Raw genomic sequence first — 20,354 nt, 5'->3', positions numbered from 1 at the left:
CAGAATCTCTGCCTGTACTGTGAGGGAGCAAGACACTTCGCTTCTGGCTGCTTGGTTAAGCGGCGTAACCCCGGCTCCTCACTACCACCATCAGTAAAAGATTTGCCCCATGTCTGAATGGACGCTCAGACATGGGGCACTTAGTTGGGTCCCCTGAACCCTACATTAACGTCCAGGGTCCATTCCTCATACCAGTGAAACTTTGCTTGCCTGATGGACGTTGTTTGTTTGTTTATGCCATGGTTGATTCTGGAGCTGATTGCTGTTTCCCATGGCCTTTGTGAAACAGTACTGGATCCCTGTACAGGATAAAGAGACCCCGACCCTCGTTGAGTCCATAGATGGGCGTCTCCTCCGCTCCTGTCCTGTAACCCAGGAAACCCATCTGGTCATTCTCCAGGTCCAACACCATCAGGAGCAACTACAATTCAACGTTGCATGCATGCCCCATTTCCCACTTATTCTGGGACTTTCCTGGCTCCAAACACATAATCCCCTAATGGACTGGACACAAGGGGAGTTGTGTTTCAGGGACCCATGTCCGCATCTGGGTCCACCGGCTACCTTGGCTGCAGCAGGGTCAACAGACAGTCCCATAATACCCTTGGAATACAAGGACTTTGCTTATGTCTTTGAGGAGAAGGGGGCTGACCAGCTACTCCCTGCACGGACCCTATGACTGTGCTATCAATTTGGTGCCTGGGGCACCCCTTACTGTGGGGCAGATCTACCCCATGTCAGAACCAGAACTTGCAGCCTTGCGGGCCTTTCTTGATAAAAATCTGAAATGGGGATTCATCCGGCCATCCATATCACCCCTGTCTGCACTTGTTATCTTTGTTAAGAAGAAGGGTGGAGACCTCCGCCCCTGCAATGATTATCGGGCCTCAAATAAAATACCATTTGAGACCGCTACCCTCTGCCGTTGATCGGTGCATTTTTGGATCTCCTTAAGGGGATACGTATTTATACCAAGTTGGATCTCTGTGGTGCCTATAATTTGGTGCAAATTTGTGCTGGCGACGAGTGGAAGATGGCTTTCAGAACTCGTTATGGCCAGCATGAATACCTGGTCATGCCTTTCGGTTTAACCAACACACCGGCAGTGTTCCAGCGGTTCATGAATGTTATCTTTCAGGACTTGCTTGATCTCTTTGTGATCATCTACCTGGATGACATTTTGATTTACTCCTGAGACCCCACTTGGCACACAGAGCATGTTCGTCAAGTCTTACAATGATTACGAGACCACCAACTCTATGCCAAGCTGGAGAAATGTGAATTCAACTTGCAAGAAGTCGAGTTCCTAGGTCACATTGTATCTCCCCAAGGGATCTAGATGGACCCAAAGAAAATAGAATTGGTTCTGACCTGGCAGAAACCCTGGAACCGTGAGGATGTACAGCAGTTTCTTGGCTTCGCAAATTATTACCACCAGCTCATACCAGCTTACACAGACATAACCACACCGCTGACTGGCCTCCTCTGGCCCAAAGAGCTATTTCTTTGGACTCCGGAGGCAGACCATGCCTTGACAACACTAAAACCCTGCTTTACCACCAAGCCCATTCTGTGCTATCCGGATCCCTGACTACCATTTACTGTGGAGACAGATGCCTCCAGTGTCACCCTGGGTGCAATACTGTCCCAGCAGGAGGACCCCTCACAGCCACTGCAGCCCTGCACATTCTACTCCCGGCAGTTCACACCTCCAGAATGCAACTACACCATCTCGAAGCGGGAACTCTTGGCCATCAAAACCACTTTCGAGGTCTGGAGGCATTAACCCGAAGGGGCTCGTCACCTTGTCCAAGTTTTGAGGGACCACCAGAATCTGGAACACTTGCAGACAGTCCAATGCCTTAATCAATACCAGATCCAGTGGAGTCTCTTCTTCCAGTTTGAATTCCATATTACCTACATCCCGCATAGTCAGAATCGGAAAGCCTTGTCCAGCAAACCAGAATATGCTGTTCCAACCTCTGAAGAGCCTCTGATTAAACCTATCCTTTTTGGCAGCTGCCCCCAGACTATGGAATGCCCTCCAGACTGAGATTTGTCTGGTGCCAACGCTGATAACATTTCAGTGCCAGGTCAAAACCTTCCTGTTCCAGAAGGCTTTTAATTAAAATAATATCAACAGTGGGTCCTGACATCAATTTTTAGAGTATATATTTTATTTGTATTTTAATTATTTTATCTTTTTTATTATATTTTAAATGTTGTAAGACACCCAGAGACCTTTGGGTAGTGTGGGCGGCATATAAGTTAAATAAATAAATAAATGATAAACACTTAGAGATCTCTAGCAGAGTGTCCTGGGAAATTCAAGTGCTTTGAAATTTGCTTTTATGCTGCCAAGTGTTGCCATCCCTGAAGCCTTTGTGATAATTTTTTTCCTCTTGTATAGGCATTGTCCCCTTTGCCCAGTGTAGAATGCAGAGGGATATTTGCTAGCAATGGATGCCACAAATCACATTAGATAATGTGTGAGCAAACTAGCTGTTTGTGGGCAATGTAGACCTGTGCTTTCTTATAGACAAGAACCCCCATCACCACCACCAAAAAAGCAAAAAAGAAAAAGTTGTTAATATAAAAGAAGGAAGGAAAAATGATTACAGAGACAGTGTTAAGATGCTGTTACAAACTGAATGCTGACTGTGTCCCCACATTTACTTTGGCAGCACCATTATGACCCTCAAGAATGTCACATGCAACATCAGGAGTTGACAGCTTTTTTAGGGGAAAAAATAAACTACATGAAAAATGAGTTAATCACCTTAATTCTTAGGAAGTCTTTAGTGTCCCTGTTGTACTTCTTGAACTGAGATCACCTGCCTGCAAAACTGGTTAGTTTCCTTTGTCCATATTTCACTGGTTAGGACTAGTTTTGCAACAGACAGTCTCAGAGCAGGGATTCTCTAATGCTGTTGGTACTTCTAAATGATGTGATTCCATCTAATCATTTAAGAATGAACAATCTTTCAGCCCATTTGACAGAATATCCATTTTTGTCACTTCCCATATTTTCACAATAAGATTGTTTCAGTATCTCTGCTTTCTTGAGATTTTTCACATAATGCTTTTTAATTCTGGAAGCTGCATAGGTCACTGGATAACTCTCTATCCCATCTATGTTACCTGGTGTCGTGCTCAATAAAGACGGTTCTAAAGTTTGTGCAGCTTCATTTAAGTTTTGTTTGGCATCTAATGTCCCCTCTTTCGTCACTTTCATCAGATCTTCTATTTTGCTGAGACCTTCACTCACTTGCTGAAACCCTGTTATTATTGTCCTTTGCATAGTAATCTGCCATTCCTTTTCTATTTCTTCTACCACTGTTTCAAAACTTTGGGATTGAACAGACCAAGTCTCCATTTGTTGTCTTAAATTTTTGGAGGCCATCTCAGGCTTTCCAATGAATGGGGCTTGTATAGATAATACTGTGCCCTTAACCACAATGATTGCCCCTTATATATCCTTCAACAGTTGCCACAATTTTATCAACAATCCAAACCCCTAATCATAAACCTCCCCTTAGATCTCCCTCCAGTCTTTATCCAAACATTATAATATAAAAATCAACTTTTAACCCAGCAAATTCAAAATCAAATAGAACCGTGGCACAATTATTTCTTTTTCTCCAGAGTTTAGCAAGCTTCTGTTATCAGTCTCACATGCAGTCCGGCAAACAAAACAATAATCACAGAGTCTCAAACTGTCCAGTCATTGTCCTTGAAGCCCGTCTTATGATCTTTCCATTAACCCCTTGATGCTCCTCAGTCCACATCAGCTCCTTCTTTCTTCTCCCGAAAACAACCAGATTCTGTTATTAACAGTTCACAGAGTCCAGGAAAAGGCAAAGAGAGATATGTCCCAGCCAAACTGCATTCACAAAACTCAAGTCTCTTAAATCCTGTCGGATGGTTTTACCGTCTGGGATTCTTTTCCAGAAACACAAGATTTATTTTTCTGTCTCACTCTCTCGGCTTTGAAATCAGTCTGCTGTATTAAGAGTTAATTTCGCTTTTAAGGCAGACTGATAAGATAGGTTTGCAGCTGCTTTTCTTCTTTCAGCCAAATATTTTCATTCTTATTTTCAGCTTAATGGGACTGTTTCATAAATCAAAGGCTTCAGCTTACTTAGTTGTTATATATTTTAAGCTTATATTGATTGTTCTCCTCTCCATTGGTAAAGGTTTACTCACGGCTCCGTGCCAAATATGGTGCCCACTCGGATCTGTGCTGGGTGATTTCTTCAGAGGGAAGAAGTCCAGGTTTGCCTCCCATTCTTTTCCCCCTGCTGCTCACCATCTGCTTCATGTAGACTTCTCCTAGACTCTCCTTCAATCCCCATTTCAAAAGGGGGATCCTGGACTGGATGGTTCCAGTTTTTCCAGAGAGAGCTCTTCTCTGGAGCTACTGCCAGCACTGCAACAAAGCCCCACCTCCACACAACCCCCCGTTTTGGTGATCCATCGGTGAACATCGTACTAGCATCTTGGAGGGGCTGTAAAGAAAAACAAGCGGTTAGACAATGAGGAGTAGTAGACAGAAATGTCAGGCGTTTGTCCCTAGATGGATTAGGTAGTGCAGTTCCCACAAAGTCCGCCATGGCCACCTGAAAGGAAAGATCCATTTGAAGCAGGTGTTAAGTTTCTCCCTGACGAAAAGGAAAGTAGACAGAGTTAATATTGTGACCAGTCAGTTGTTTGCAGCGAAACCATGCTTTATAAAACAAGTCTGAAATTGCTGACACCAATGGATAAATGTTCCGGGGAGGGATGGGGGAGATGGAGCCATTCAACTATGGCAATATAATCCTTTGTAGCATCCGCATAAAGGAGTGCTGCAGGCTGATCCTGCATAGGCAGAATCAAATATGACAGTGATAAGGAAGCTGTTGGTATGTGATCCAACAGCTAGCACTGTGTTGACACAAGATGAAGATGTGTTGACACAACACATGAAGATGTGTTGACACAAGATGAAGAGCCTTCCTCATGGCTGGTGTGACATCTGTGTTATCCACTGACAAAGAGTGGCCTGTAGGAGCTGCAAACAGTGGCCACAATTGCTGAGTAGAGATGGCTAAGAATGGGCAAACCCAAGTGATGTTTCCCAAGAGTTGTTGGAGCTCAACCAAAGTGAGAGATTCCGGTATCACAATTTGTGGCATCATAGGTATAGATGTGGTGTGCAGGAGTTTATGCCCAAGATATTTATACGGTGCAGTCTGTTGAATTTTCTCTGTGGCTACACAAAGACCATATGCTGTAAGAATAGCTGTAAGGGTTGCCAAATGATTCTCATTTACCCCAGGTCCTGCTACAAGGATGTCATCCATGTAGTGAAAAACTAAAAGTTGAGTAAATAAGTCCTGGAATGGTTGAAGAGCATTATCTACAAAAAGTTGACACAAGGTGGCGCTGTTCGCCATTCCCTGGGGGAGATATCGCCACTCATACCAGCGTGTGGGCTGTTCATTATTCTGTAGTGGCACAGTGAAGGCAAACTTTCCCCTGTCCTCGGGGGCCAAAGGAATAGTGAAGAAACAGTCTTTTAAGTCTATGACAATGAGTTGAAATTCTTATGGAATCATATTTGGATTGGGCATGCCACATTGTAGTGGTCCCATTAACTGCATTTTTTCATTCGCTTTACGTAAGTCCTGTAACAATTGCCATTTCCCTGATTTTTCTTGATCACAAATATGGGGGTGTTCCATGGAATAGTGCTAGGCTGAATATGTCCTTGTTGTAGTTGCTCCTCTATTAGGGCCTCCGCTGCTTGGAGCTTCTCTGTGGTAAGTGGTCATTGGTCCACCCATACAGGGGGACCATCTAGCCATTTAATTGGCAGTGCATGCAATGGTGCTGAGGGGGAGGCCCTTACTATGAATTTGTCTGGATGCTTGTGCCCACTTGGGATAATAAGTCCCAAGCCCATAGAGTGACTGGTGTGTTTATTACAAGCGGCTTGAGAGTAACAATGCTTTCTCCAGATTGGAAGGTGATGGGGAAAACATTTTCATGAACTGGTTCATACCCTCCCATCCCATATACGGCATTTGTCTCTCTTACTGGCCAGGTGGGGGCCAATCTTTCTTAGCTATGACTGTGACATCAGCTCCTGTATTCACTAGACCCTGAGTTGGACATCCTCCCATCTGGATGGTCAGGTGTGGGCATTCTTTGGTGATCTGGATGACTGCCATTGCAAGATGATCCAGTGGCAGCGATGCATCCTTTTTACCTGGAGGTAACAGAAGGAATCGCACCAAGGCTGTTCCTGGCTGAAACCAAGTAGGATTCTTCACCCAACCTGAATGTCTACCATATGAGTTCATGAGGAGTCTATCAACCCTGGCACAACAATCAGGCTGGGACAAATAGGATTAGCACATGGAAGAACCAGAACAATGTAGCCTTGGGGAATAGGGGCAGGGAGACTGGCTTTAAAGACATAGACCAATAGTGGCACTCCAAGGCAAGCCTCCTGTTGGAGTGTAACAGCCATTCCCCTAGGAGTTTCTAATTGCTTGTCCTCCTCCTCCTCCCCTTCTGATTCCTCACAGGACTCATCACATGCTTGTAAAGCTTCTTTTGTACCCCAGCCCATTGCATCAAATAAATCCTAGAGACCCCCTATTGTTTTCCCTAGGCCTGGGGGTGGCCCGAAGTCCCATTTCCCTGGGATGGAGTGTGGCCTTGCTGATTGCAATGGGCGGAGCGATATTGGTTCTCCCAATGATATCCCTTTCGACAAATTGGACATTTTTTGGATGGTCTTGACGCTTCTTTAGGGGTTGATCGACATAGGGCGTGGAAATGACCTTCGTTTCTGCATCCAAAACATCGTTTCCCTTTAGCTAGATTATTGCTCACTTGAACTGCAGATGCTAAAAGTTGAGCCTTGTGACTGTGGGTCCCCACATTCTGGCATATTTTTTTATCATATCAGTTAGAGTGGTTTCTGAATTAGTGTAGATAGGTGTCAAGGCAGCTTTGCAAGTGGCATTAGCGTTTTCAAGCACCAGTTGTTTGGTAAGCAAAGATTGTGCCTGCTGACTTTCTACTTGTCTTTCAATGCTGCTTATCAGGCGGTTCACAAACTCTATGTAGGGTTCTCTGGGACCTTGCCATATGGCTGCGAATCCTGCTACAGACGTTTCACCTTTAATCGGGATCTGCTTCCAGGGTTTTATAACTATGTCTGCTATTTGAGTGAGAGCTGCATCAGTGAGGTAGACTTGCTGAGTGGCAGTGGAAAATGCACCTTCTCTCATAAGCATTGGTAGAGTTATACGGACAACGGGGTTTGCACCAGCATTAATTTCTGTTTGCCTAGTGGCCAAATCTCACCATTCTTGAAGGCAAATGAGTCCTTCGGCCAGTGGAAGGAGTCCTCTAATCAGGGCTCTCCAGTCACTAGGGACCAGCTGTTGGGTGGATAGGGATTCCAGGAGAGTCCGGGTATAGTGAGCCTGTGTCCTATTGTCCTTAATACTGTGTTGCAGTTCGCAGACATATTGATATGGGAGTGGTTCACATCTATCGGGGACTGCAGTGGCGCCTCCCTGTGCAGGTGTTCCCCGATGGACGAGATAAGCAGAAATCACAGAATAGTATCCATTGAAGGATGGTTGGGAAATGCATCATTAAGAGTGGTCGGTGAAATTTGGTTCTGACTCGCCTGATGGGTGGCAAGATCAGGAGACAATGCTTTTAATTCATCTGGGGGTTTCCAAGGCTTGGGCAGCTTGGTAGAATAGGACTGAGAGTCTGGCGGTGGGGCCGAAGGGGCTGGCGCTGGAGGAACGGGAGGCAGAAGTTGAGGAAGTTGTGTGGGTGGATTATTCTCAAATTGTTGATTGAAAAGAATGTTACTTGGCTTCAAGCCTTGTAGGCAAGCTTCACACCATGTAAAAAGAATTTGTGCTGTAACTCTTGGGTGTCCCTGAAAACAGCTGCCTATTTTACACCATTCCTTGAGGTCCAACTTCCCTCGTTCTGGCACCCAGGGGCAAACATCATCAATAGTATGAACTGAAACTTCCACTTCTTTCCGTGTGGTCGTGTGACCATCCTTTGTTAATAGGAAGTGGAGGTCCTTTACATATTGTTCCTGGAGACTTGATAAAGAACTCCCCATGTTGTTAGGAATCTAGGTGTCTAACTTGACAATCATCCTCAACCAGGATCCGAAGATGCGTGGCGCGCCTGAAACCCTTGCCAGGCGAGGGTGAGTAGAGGTTGTTGCATTGCTTGGCTTAACACGTTGCACAGCCTCTCATGGTGCTCTGCCTCACACGGGGCACCGTTTTCGGAGTCCTGCTCCAACAATGCGGCTGGGACGGGAGAAATCTCTCGAAAGAAAGAAACTGCAGTCATGAAGTTTAGCACACACCAACTGTGTCCCAGTGAACTCTGCTCTCTCTCAGAGTCTCTGAGCACATTCTTTTATTAGACACCATGTTACAGCAAGTGATACATGCCAACGAATCAGCTGTGAGGTCATTCTGTCCAGCAACAGGTTAGAGCATGTGCATTACAAATATACCAGCAACTAAGAAAAGAGGCAGGCAATGAACATTGGCAGAAATGTTATCATAGTCTTCCCAGGACTCCCACAATAGGGAAGCTTCCATTGACTCTTGACTACAGGCCCTGCATGTTTGGTGAAGTTTGAGATTCAGATGTCCACGATATACATCCACAAATTGGATCACCCCAGGAAAGTGCCCTTTAGCAGGTGGTTTGAGGAAACCCACTCTTCACCAAACCTGGAGGGATTGGGAGCTCCACCTTTGCAGCTAGGATGACATCACCAGCAGTGGCAGGTTGGTGTTAATTGAGCAGTTCCTGCATGAATTTTGGGGTGCACATGGCTTGTGCATGGATAATAATTGTTATTGAAAGTTACTCATGGCTATGGAGTCACTTCCCTTCCAGCATAGATTATTCACTAGGTAAGCAAGGCAGTGTTGACTCCTAAACTGGGTTTGAAGTAAAAACAAATTGTGAGGTGGTTTGCAGAGATGCCTCCAGAAGGGTCCAGTTCTCAATTTATTAGGAGAGATTGTGCAAAACAAGCCCAAGTTATAGGACACAGGAGCACAAACCAAGGCTTTCCTACAGGAAGCAAGAAAATAGGTTCTGGTGTATACATGCATCCCGTATCCCAATCAAGCACCAGCTACAAGAGGGGAAGGAGAAAAAGGGGTTTGAAAACTAGCGGATATAAGGGAGACATTGGAGAAAATGCGAGAGCAGCTAAAGAGAGAAGGAGGTGGAAGAAAGTTGCCAGACCTAGTAAAGATGGAGGAGAAAGGGACCTGAGGAGATGATGAAAAGAAGTTGGAGGAAGCTCTTCAGGCAGATGAGGTGGATAAGAATCAATTAAAGCCCCCTGGGAAACAGGAGTATGTGGTTAAAGAACACTCCTAGACTGAGGAGCTGGTTGAATTTAGAATCCTTAAAGAGAAGAACCCACACAACAGTACTCTCATTCTCCTCCCCAAGTCCATTACGGGGGTGGGGAGGGGTTTAAGATTATTATTAGTAGTAGTTTTATTTATATGCCACATTTCTCCTGACAAGGGACCCAAAGCAGCTCACAATATTAAAATTCACACATTTAAAAACACAAGTTACATATTAAAAGACAAACAATATATGATTTAAACCTAAATTAAAAGATTAAAACATGGAAAAGATTAAAATTCTCTGCTAAAATGGTGTTCAGAGAATTCAGATGTAATTGTTAAACGCCTGCTTGGAGTAATGGGTCTTTAGCTTTAAGATGTTACAGGCAGAATCACCAATCATTTCACAGGGTTGCTGAGGGAGAATCAACTTTGAACCAGCAGCAGTGCAGAAGGAACAATGCCAGAAGGCTGCCTCCAGCTGGAACAACAGCAGCTGAAGGCCTCCTAGTGCAATGTCTCATACCCTCATTGAAGGCACACATGCCCTTATTTTTGTGGGCCAGAAGCTTCAGAAGTATCTGACATCCACCATTAAAGAGGACAGTGGACTCCCCGGTGTTGTTAACTTGGGGAAACAGTAGAAACAAGACTAACTCTGGGCTAGTGAAGCCAATGAGCCCCAAAGGAGATCTGTTAACTAATGTTGGTTTCTCTTTGCTACGTTTAATAAACCCTGTTATTGTTACTGACACTGTTGTAGACTCCATGGATTTGGGATTGGAAAAGGGCCACCCACTGATGAGGGCTCACAACTAATTAGAAACAGTTAGGTTTTGCAACCTAGAATATCTTGAGTGGATAGAATATATGCATTTTAATAAAGTTTACAATCCAGTATTTTATTAATAATGTAATGATCCCACACAGTTTATAGTAATATAATTGCTAAATTGATATGTACAATTTAATTCCCAAATAAAGATTTAAAATTAAATAAGAAAATAAGAATTTTAGAAGGAGGTAAAAGGAAGAAAAGGAGAAAACATTGATGCAAAATTAAATTCAAAAAGCTGAGCCACACACGTAAACTCATTTGAGGAACACAACAGCTAAGGTTATCTCCCTTCACATGTTAAGCTGTTTGTTTCTCTTAAAAACCCATCTCATACATTTAAAATTACTGACTATGAAAACACAGTATGGTAGCAATTAATTGCTTTAATTAGTGTTGCTGTTCTAGTTCCTTGAGGGTACTTGGTATTTTGGCATGTATTTGGCTAAAGAAAAATATCACAATAATTAAAAGCCTTGAAAACAAACAAAAATAAATAAAATATTCCAAATAAAAGGTTTTTTTTCTACAGGACTCCTTATATTCCTGTCCTCAAAATTAATACCACATCACCTACACAGATCACATTAGAAGGTACTGTTGGCTACATCTGCACAGAGGAACTGAATTAATTTTGAGGTTCACTGCCATGTTAGGCTGTAGATCTAAATACAGTGGTGCCTCGCATAACGAGCGCACCATATAATGAAGAATTCGCATAGCGATCCCTTCTCTGGGATCGCTAATGCGGAGGCATAGCATCAGTCCCTATGGGGAAAACTCGCTTACAGAAGACGGGCCAACGGGTGCCAGGAAGGAGCCGCCGCTGCCGCTGCCGCGAGAGTGATGCGGGGCCGCGCTGGCCGGGAAGGAAGGCAGGCGGCGAGGCAGGCAGGCGAAGGCAGGGAAGCTGCGCACTCGCTCGCACGTCCTCCCCCCACTTTCCCTCTTCCTCCTCATCCTTCTCCTGACGCCCCCGGGAGGGAAGGAAGGTGGCGAGGCAGGCATGCGAAGGCAGGGAAGCCTGCCGGTCGCTCGCTCGTGCGTCCTCCCCCCCCACTTTCCCTCTTCCTCCTCATCCTTCTCCTGACGCCCCCGGGAGGGAAGGAAGGCGGCGAGGCAGGCATGCGAAGGCAGGGAAGCCTGCCGGTCGCTCGCTCGCGTGTCCTCCCCCCCACTTTCCCTCTTCCTCCTCGTCCTTCTCCTGATGCCCCCAGGAGGGAAGGAAGGCGGCGAGGCAGGCAGGCGAAGGCAGGGAAGCCTGCCGGTCGCTCGCTCGCGCGTCCTCCCTCCCACTTACCCTCTTCCTCCTCATCCTTCTCCTGACGCCCCCGGGAGGGAAGGAAGGCAGCGAGGCAGGCATGCGAAGGCAGGGAAGCCTGCCGGTCGCTTGCTCGCACGTCCTCCCCCCCACTTTCCCTCTTCTCCTCTTGCCGCCCCCCCAAGCCTCCCACTGAGTCGGGCGATTAGCTGTTCGGCGGTTCTAAAATGGCCGCTGGACGCCCGCGCAGCGTTTTTGCGCCCTCCCCTCGCTTACCGAGGGCGCGAAAATGGCTGCCGCTATGGAGGAAACTTCGCTGAACTGTAAGTTTAGGGCCCATTGGAACGCATTAAACGATGTTTAATGCGTTTCAGTGGACTTTTACGTTCCGTTTAGCGACGATTTCACATAGCGAGGGTTAATCCGGAACGGATTAACCCTCGCTATGCGGGGCACCACTGTACTGTTTGGACATTGTTGCAGACTTTCTTCCCTTATTTGTGTCAGATGCACCAATGTTCAATTAATAAATATATCTGATAATTTTCTCTCAGTAACATAGACTCATTGTCCAAACATGTAGTTAGCTGTGTTTCTAAGAGCCAACAAGGGGCCACTATAAGGGTTGTTTTTCTATTGTGAGCAGCAATTAGTCCAACAATACAAAAGATGATATAAAAGGGTTGATCTTTGTTGTTTTACAAATGCTGACTTAAGGCTAAGGTGTTATATTTTGTATAAAGTACTAGAATAATTATGGGGGTAAGAATTGTGATGCTATAAATATGAGATGTGATCATAAAAAGGACATTTGATTTATTTTTATTTATGTTTATTTTATTTGTTCAATTTATATCCCGCCCATCTGGTATATTCTACCACACTTGAACAACAAGATACTGAAAAAACAACCCACATATGGTTTTCTACCAGAATGAAACCCATAGAAAAATACTGTATCTCTGCTTCAGGAGGAAAATTAGTCTTCTTGTTTACAAACTACATTATCAACATTTTTTGTAGTACAGGCCAGTTCCGTTGGAATTTCCATTTTAAGTGGCATGGTAGCTGCCAGCCCTGAGTGTGTGTGGCTTTCTACATTTATAACTAAATGAACCTGCTGAAATTTAAATTACCTAAATTTTTAAGTACCTAAATGAACATCCTGAAAAGTATAATTATTCATAACTAGACTAAGCAATATGTGTTTAACTTTTATATATTATTTTTAAGAACTTTAGTATTATAAGAGATCTACGCTCTGTATTTTCATTGTGATTTTTTGGGTTGTAAGTAGACACTGGTGCTTTGTAACTCTGCACCACAAGTGCCATGTTGGTCCATTCCTGCCTCACAGAACCAGCCCAGTCAACTCAACACGCTCCACACAGTATGTATGTCCATCAGAATCATCATTGCGCCAAGCACAGAAGTAGTCCATCTGGCGCTTCCCTGCATCTCCCCACAGCTGATCATTCAGGTAAGGAGGAAGGAGGTGGGAAGATGGATCTCCCCACTCAGTTCCTGAGTGGTCAGCTGTGGGGAAAGGTGGGGAAGCGCCGCAGAGCTACTTCCATGATTGATGTTACAACGATGATGATAGACACACATGCCAAGTGGAACCTGGTTGTGGGGGGCTGGGATGCACTGCCATGGCACTTGTGGTGTTGCATTTCGTATTCATATCCCCTGGATACTAATAGGAAGCACCCATGTCTAGATATAAACATTCTCCATCATCTTTTTGATTCTTAAAGTATAATTCTACCACACTTTTATGATCCTGCAATCAAATATGATTTTAAATCTACTTCCATTTGCAACTTTTCATAGTTGTAAGAATTTTGGATGACAATCATACCGGCAGCTTTTCACAAATTTCAAGAATTGATTTCTTTTTAAGCATTTACACCTACAGCTTTTTAATAGCTGTAAGAATGATTTTTGTAAGATTAAGTAAGAGTGTCTGTCAGTTCCAAGTTAGGTGTTTTGAATAACTTTGGATTTGTGAAATTATATTTTTATGCATACATAACATGGAAGCAATTAGATGAGTAAAACATGTAATTAGGCAAGCTGATGTTGTGTATATGGATGTCTAGAAAAAGATTTACTTCACTATCAGGTAAATAGTGATATGGTTGACATGGTTGTCAATGGCTATTAGTGCGAATGTCATGCTGAAATTAACTCTATAAGGGAAAAGGGTCGGCAGTGATGGGCCCCAAGAATGCAAACAATGAAAGAGTGCTCATGGTGCTCTTTGTCTTAGAATCATACATTTGACCTTGATTGGGGCATTCATAGAAGTCATTAGTAATTTTAAAATTGGTTCATGTGCAACATTTGACATTTAAAAAAAAGTTAAATAGAGCACCTCCCACTTTTCTTAAAATAAATATTCCTTCCCTTTCTTCTTCAGCATTGCCATAATACAAAATATTGTTGGCTAGTTGTAAATCAGAATGTCAATCCTTATTTGTCTTTCCATTCAAGCAAGTACATGGAAAAGCAAAATTCTTCTACTGGGTCTCAAGGATGGTGAGGAATTTTCTGGTTCAACCGAAAGAGTTCTTGAATTGACAAGAATTGCAGCTTTTCTGAAAATGGGCAATCATCATGCAAAATTGCCTATTGCACTTTGGGCAATTAGTGTGAATTGCCCCAAAGTAGGATGATGGTTGCTTTAGTCAGCACATTCTTCTGTGCGGGGTGTCTCTATGGACATGTTCTGCTTCTCAAAAGAAAAGGACACCAGAGACACTTTATACAAATTTATGAAAATCTTGTGAGTTGAGAACCGGGAATTTTTTGACTTGCTTTTGGTTAGAGGGAAGGAATCTCAGAAGCCATTTAAATTTCTTGCTTTGTTGTTTTGTTACAACAAACAAAACAACCCTAGTCAATGGGAGGAAAGAATTTAGTGAATATGTACTTCATCCCTAGCTTCCATTCCAGAATTTGAAACATGTTAGTACTAAACCAGAGCTAATGCTGAACAGAGAAAGAAATGCATGTACAAATATAATACAGAACATTAAGAACATAGACATTTTGTTTCTTCTGCATACAACTTGGATGTTACAAGTCTTCTGACTACATATATTTTTGCTTTTTAAAATGTCAATTTTTTTCTCTTAAGAAAAAGAATCAAGGACTTTGTTACTCCAGTTTCTGTCATGTCTTCTGGGGTACTAATGTATCCCCTCAGGCAATATGCTTCTTCAATATGATCAAAGGAAGGAAAATATGTCCATTCAAAGAAAATGGATAAGCACACTGTAGAAGTGCTTTTGCTCTTTGATAACTGTATAAAGCACTGGAGAAGGCCTGCATAATGTGGGCAAAGCAACAGACCAAACATAGCCCACCAGCCATTTCTGACTCTGATAGATGCAGCAATTCAACAGGTGCAGATCATTTGAGCTATGCTGCACTTAGATAGATTAGGCATCGTTCAGTCTTGAGAGACTATGGTAACGTGCTCTGTATGGAGGACTTGGAACAGCATCTAGTGTGGCTGAGCAGGCGAATTCGAGAATGACAATCCCTTCCACACTGAGGACAAATACAATCTGTCCCCTGTCCAGCTCCCTGATTTTGCTGGTTTCAGGACTGCCTCTTTGCCTCAGCCTGAAGAACAAGTGTCTCTTCAAATTGGGAGATGCCATGCTGCACTGCCTGCCTCCAGGCTGAACACTCAGACATCAAGGTTTCCCATCTGTTGAGGTCCATTCCCAAGGCCTTCATATCCCAGTTGCAGATATCCTTGTATCACAGTTGTGGTCTCTCTCTGGGGCATTTTCCCTGCACTAATTCTGCATACAGGAGATCTTTTGGATTCCGACCGTCAGCCATTCTCATGCCCAAGCCAATGTAGATGTTGCTGTTTCAGTAATGTATACATGCTAACAATTCCAGCTTGTTCCAGGAAAACATTATTTGGAACTTTGTCCTGCCAGGTGATGCCAAAAAATTCGTTGAAGACAACACATATGGAACATACACAAAACTGCATTGATTTTGAAGCAAGGTATTTTAAGAAGAGCCTCATGGCCAGTTGAAAAAAAACCCCTCACTTTGCAGCCCATATAAATTGATTTCACCTTTTTGTCATGTGCCCAGGAATTAATAAATCAATTTAAATAATACTAAAATCAGTATAACTATAGTTCTTATTGTCAGTGGGACTGCACCCAGACAGTTAAAGAAGAGAGTGTAAAACATATGTATATCTCTTCTATCCAAATAAAAATGCTTAAATTTGTCTAGATCTAACCTCTATATTTTAATTTAATGACAGTATAAAATATAGCTTAACATTACTTCAGGTGAAAAAAACCCACTAATTTTTTGAAGACATCTTCCCTGTTTTTAAAAAATGAAATAATATAGAACAAGCACTAAAAGAGAAAAACAAGCAGATGTTGAGCTAGAAATCACATCTGTTGTCCTGAAAATAAAGTATGGATCTGACAAATTGTGATTGCACTTGAATACAGTAGTGCCTCGCATTACGATGTTAATTCGCTCCAGCAAAATCGTCGTAAAGCGAAATTTAAAAGCCCATAGAAACACATTAAAACCCATTTAATGCATTCCAATGGGCTGGAAACTCACCATCCAGCAAAGATCCTCCATAGGGTGGCCATTTTCGCTGCCTGTGTGGCGAGGAATCCGTCCCAGAAAACAGCGGGGGCCATTTTGTTCGAAACAGCTGGAGGAAAATCATCGTTTTGTGAAGAATTGGTTCCTGAAGCAGGGAACCGATCATCGCAAAACGAAATTCCCCCATAGTAAACATCGTAAAGTGATCACAAAAGCGAGTGCAAAAAGTTAATCGTAATGCGATTTCGTCGTTAAACGGAGTGATCGTAAAGCGAGGCACCACTGTACTAAAAACAATATAATCATTAAAAAAATTCAAGAGAGCACTTGGTTCAATAGATCAACTGATTGCAACATTGTTACCTTTTAGGATTATATTCTCAAAATCTTTATGGGTAAATACTTTACACCAAGTTGCTTGTTTTAATACTCTGACTTTATTGTTAATTCTAAAAATGTATTTACAGTTGAATTAATTAAAACTCAAGAATGACCAGGTAGCAGCCAACCTGCAAATCCAACTCTGCCCTTACGGAATTGATTAGGCTCCAGTGGCTCCCACAAATTCTAGTAAAGAAGTGACAAAATGACAACATTTTTACCATAAATTATCCTTTAAAATTGTACAGACAAGTTTCATTGCACTAGCAATAGAATATGTCTTATGGAATTCAATAGAGTTTACACCCAGATAGGGAACTGCAGCTTTAAACTTTGTTTATTTTTTTGCTTTTCTGGATACAGTACAGGCAAATATGCAAGTGTGCATATTGCCAATGCTTCATAATTGACAGACAGACAGACAGAAACCTTTATTGGCATACTGTATTAAATTAAAACACACTAAAATGCAGATAAAACATTCAACAGCTGACATGTGGCAGGGAACAGTCAAATACATATTTAGGGCTCAGCATTCTGTGACAGCGCACTGCATCACCTCTGCATGATGGAGCAGATGTACTGGCTGTTATCAGGATAAGTTCCTTAATAGTGCCATCTAGGAGGTGTCAAATTTTTCTCAGGTCGTCCAATCCAGAATGAGAGGAAAGGAAAGTGCTCAGATAAGACAGGCAGATATCCTTATACAAGATACAGTAGAACAGCATGTGCTGCAAGGATTCAACGACTCCCTGACCACAAGGGCAGACTCTCAGTTCTGTGGGTAAACCCATATATCTGCCCTGTGCTAAGTTCGAAGGTATAATATTGCACCTAGCAAGGATAAATGCCCATCGATCTTGTGGATGCTCTAAGTGATAGAGGTAATTCGGTCTTCTGCCATGTGAGAGGGGCAACTAAAAATATAGTGGGGAGCAGACCGTTTGTGCAGTGCTATGCAGGGTTTGCCCCTCAATATCCAGAACTCTATTTTTGATTGTATGGAATATCTTAGAAGGGGGTATTGAACCCAGCAGATCTGGTGACAACCCCAGGGTCTTGATTTTCTTGAGAAATAGGGCCAGACCTTTTGAAAATACACTGTCAGATAGCAATGCTTGGAATAGGATGTCCTAGGCTGAGAAGAAACAGATTCTGATTCAGTATTTAAAGAATCTGAGCCAAGCCAGGGTCTCAATCCTGTGCTGACCGCCTTCAAGGCATAGGGTTGCATAGGAGACACAATGGAGCAGGCCGAAGATTTTGTACAGGAACATTGGTTGGACCCTTTCTACAGAGATGTGGAATGCAGACATCCAGATGGGGACACCATAAAGAAGCTGTGCTGCTGATTTGGCATTAAAAATCTGCAGCGCAGTGGGGATGTAGGAGTGGTCCCAAGTACAATGGAAGCTTAAGATAGCCTGTGCTGAAAGCTTTGCTGACTTAATCACTGTCTGCTGGTGAGTCGACCAAGTGTGTCTGTAATGAAAAAAGACACACAAATACTTAAACTCTCTGACCTGCTGGGTTGAATTGCCACTGAAAGACCAAGAAAAGGGCTTCCATGCTTTGCCAAAGACTATAATTTTAGATTTCTCAAAATTTAGTTGGTGCTTATTGCGTATCAGGTAGTCATGGCAACCGCTAACTAGCCACTTTAAACAGACCCTTGTGCAGGACAGGAGAACCATGTCATCTGCATATAATAGGATTGGAATCGGTATAGGGCCGAGTTTAGGGCTATGGCCATTGATACCAGGTAGGAGTGGGGAAAGATCATTAATAAATAAGTTAAACAGAGTTTGTGCTGGAACACAGCCTTGCTTCACTCCTCTGTTGGAGAAAATCTGATTAGAAAGGGCCCCCTGTGTTGACATTTTTATGTGACAGGTAGAGCCTGCATGGAGTTTTTGTATTAGAAAGAGGAGCCTCCTACCAATGCCCAGCCTAGAGAGCTTTAGCCATAAGATATCTCTGTCTATGGAATCAAAGGCTCCTTTTAGGTCTAAGAAAGCTGCAAACAGATGAGATAAGATCATACAATGGTCTAGTGTACACTTTCCTGCCTTAAAACCTGCTTGTTCAGGGCCCAGGGTGTATTGGTCTAGTAGCCAGTCTTGTAATTTTGGGACTAAATAGCTGGTGTACAACTTTCCAGTCATAGCAAGAAGGCTTATTGGTCTATAATTTGCAGGCGATTTCTTATCCCCTTTCTTATGGATGGGAATCACTATGGCCTGTATCCATGCTTTGGGCATGATACCAGATCAATTGACGGAAGTAAATAGAGCAGCAAGAACAGGCACCCACCCATCGGGGTAAGCCTTTAGCAGTTCCAGAGGCAAGGCATCAGGACTTGGTGCCTTTCCAGTTCTAAGGGGTCCTATGAGTCTTTTAATTTTGCTACTTGTGACTGGGGACCATTCCAAGAGATCTCTGGATAGGAGCAGATCAGTTGGCACCGTGGGCTTGCAGCTATCATAAAAAGTGAAATAAAACTATAATAAAAACCAAATTAAAGCATCAAGCAAAATAGAAAACCATGTATCTACTATGTACAAAAACAGCTAATAAAAAGGATGGTGGCATCTTAATAATGTAGTGCATTAGCCGCTAACTCTAATAATGTTTCTTTAAAACCAGATTTTTTTAAAAAAGAAATGCTTTGTTTTAATGATGCCCTGGACCATATGATGCACATGTAATGTGTTGGAGAATGTATTATTCAATATTTATTATGCAAAAGGAGGGATGTAAAAGTAGAAGGCCTGTGTCCTTGTGGGTCATTAAACCATGGAAGCCCCCACATGAGGAGATAGAGAGCACAGACAGAAGTCCTAAATCTCAATGAAAAATGGCCCTTTAATGAGGTGAAGTGGGACTGTCTTTGGCAACAGGGCTTCTGTTCTTCTGTCTTACTAAATGCCTGATCGTTTTCAATTTGAGGGAGTTCAATCCAAAAAACAGAAGCCTAATTGAAAATGTATTTGTTCACCTTCATTTATGATGATGGTAATGTACCATCAAATCAATTCTGATTTGTTACAACTCTTTCTAGATTTTTCTAGAAAGAGAGGACTCAGAAATGGTTTACCTTTTTCTGTGGGGCATCCAGGAACTCTGCAGCTTGCCCAAGGCCACAAAAGTTGGCATTTCTGAAATTTAAAGAGGGAAACTGAATTCCCAACCTCTCTGGCTTTGCAGTCAAATACCCAACTCACTAAACTACTCAGACAGCATCACCTTCATCCGGTTGATATAAACACATGCATTAGTGCATTGCTCTTATTATCAAGTCTAGTGGTGAGAAACTACTGTTTCATTCTCACCTGTGAGAATAAAGTACCGGAAAGTGAAGATTTATTCACCTTCATCTAATAAGTGTAAAAGTCTTCATTGTTGTTGCAGATGAGAATGAAACATTTCAGAGGATTTTGCACCAATGGGTATGATAACAAGAGCAATACACTAAAACATGAATTTTGCATTTTAGTACTTTTTTGTGAAAATGTAGCAAATTGTCTATTGTCTTTCATGCAAAACTCTTTTTTTGCAGAATTCATTTGGTGCAGTGCTGAGGGTGAATCAACAGTATTTGCCACTCCCATTGTAGGAACAGGGGGGAAAGCAACAATGTGTTTTTTTCCAGGGTCTTTACATTTAGAGACATCTGCCTTCAGTATTCATCCTCTAAAATACTATTTATTTTCCCTTCACAGGACATAAATCACAAGAAGGTTTACAGGACTGTTGTTGAAAACACTTTCTGTTGTATTCAGACTTAGTGACTTATACTTCAATCCCACTAAAATCTTTGGGAAACATTAGTCCTTGGATTAAT

This window comes from Pogona vitticeps, chromosome 3, assembly GCF_051106095.1.
Source record: "Pogona vitticeps strain Pit_001003342236 chromosome 3, PviZW2.1, whole genome shotgun sequence".
In the NCBI taxonomy this organism is placed as follows: Eukaryota; Metazoa; Chordata; class Lepidosauria; order Squamata; family Agamidae; genus Pogona; species Pogona vitticeps.
This window is presented reverse-complemented; position numbering follows the sequence as displayed.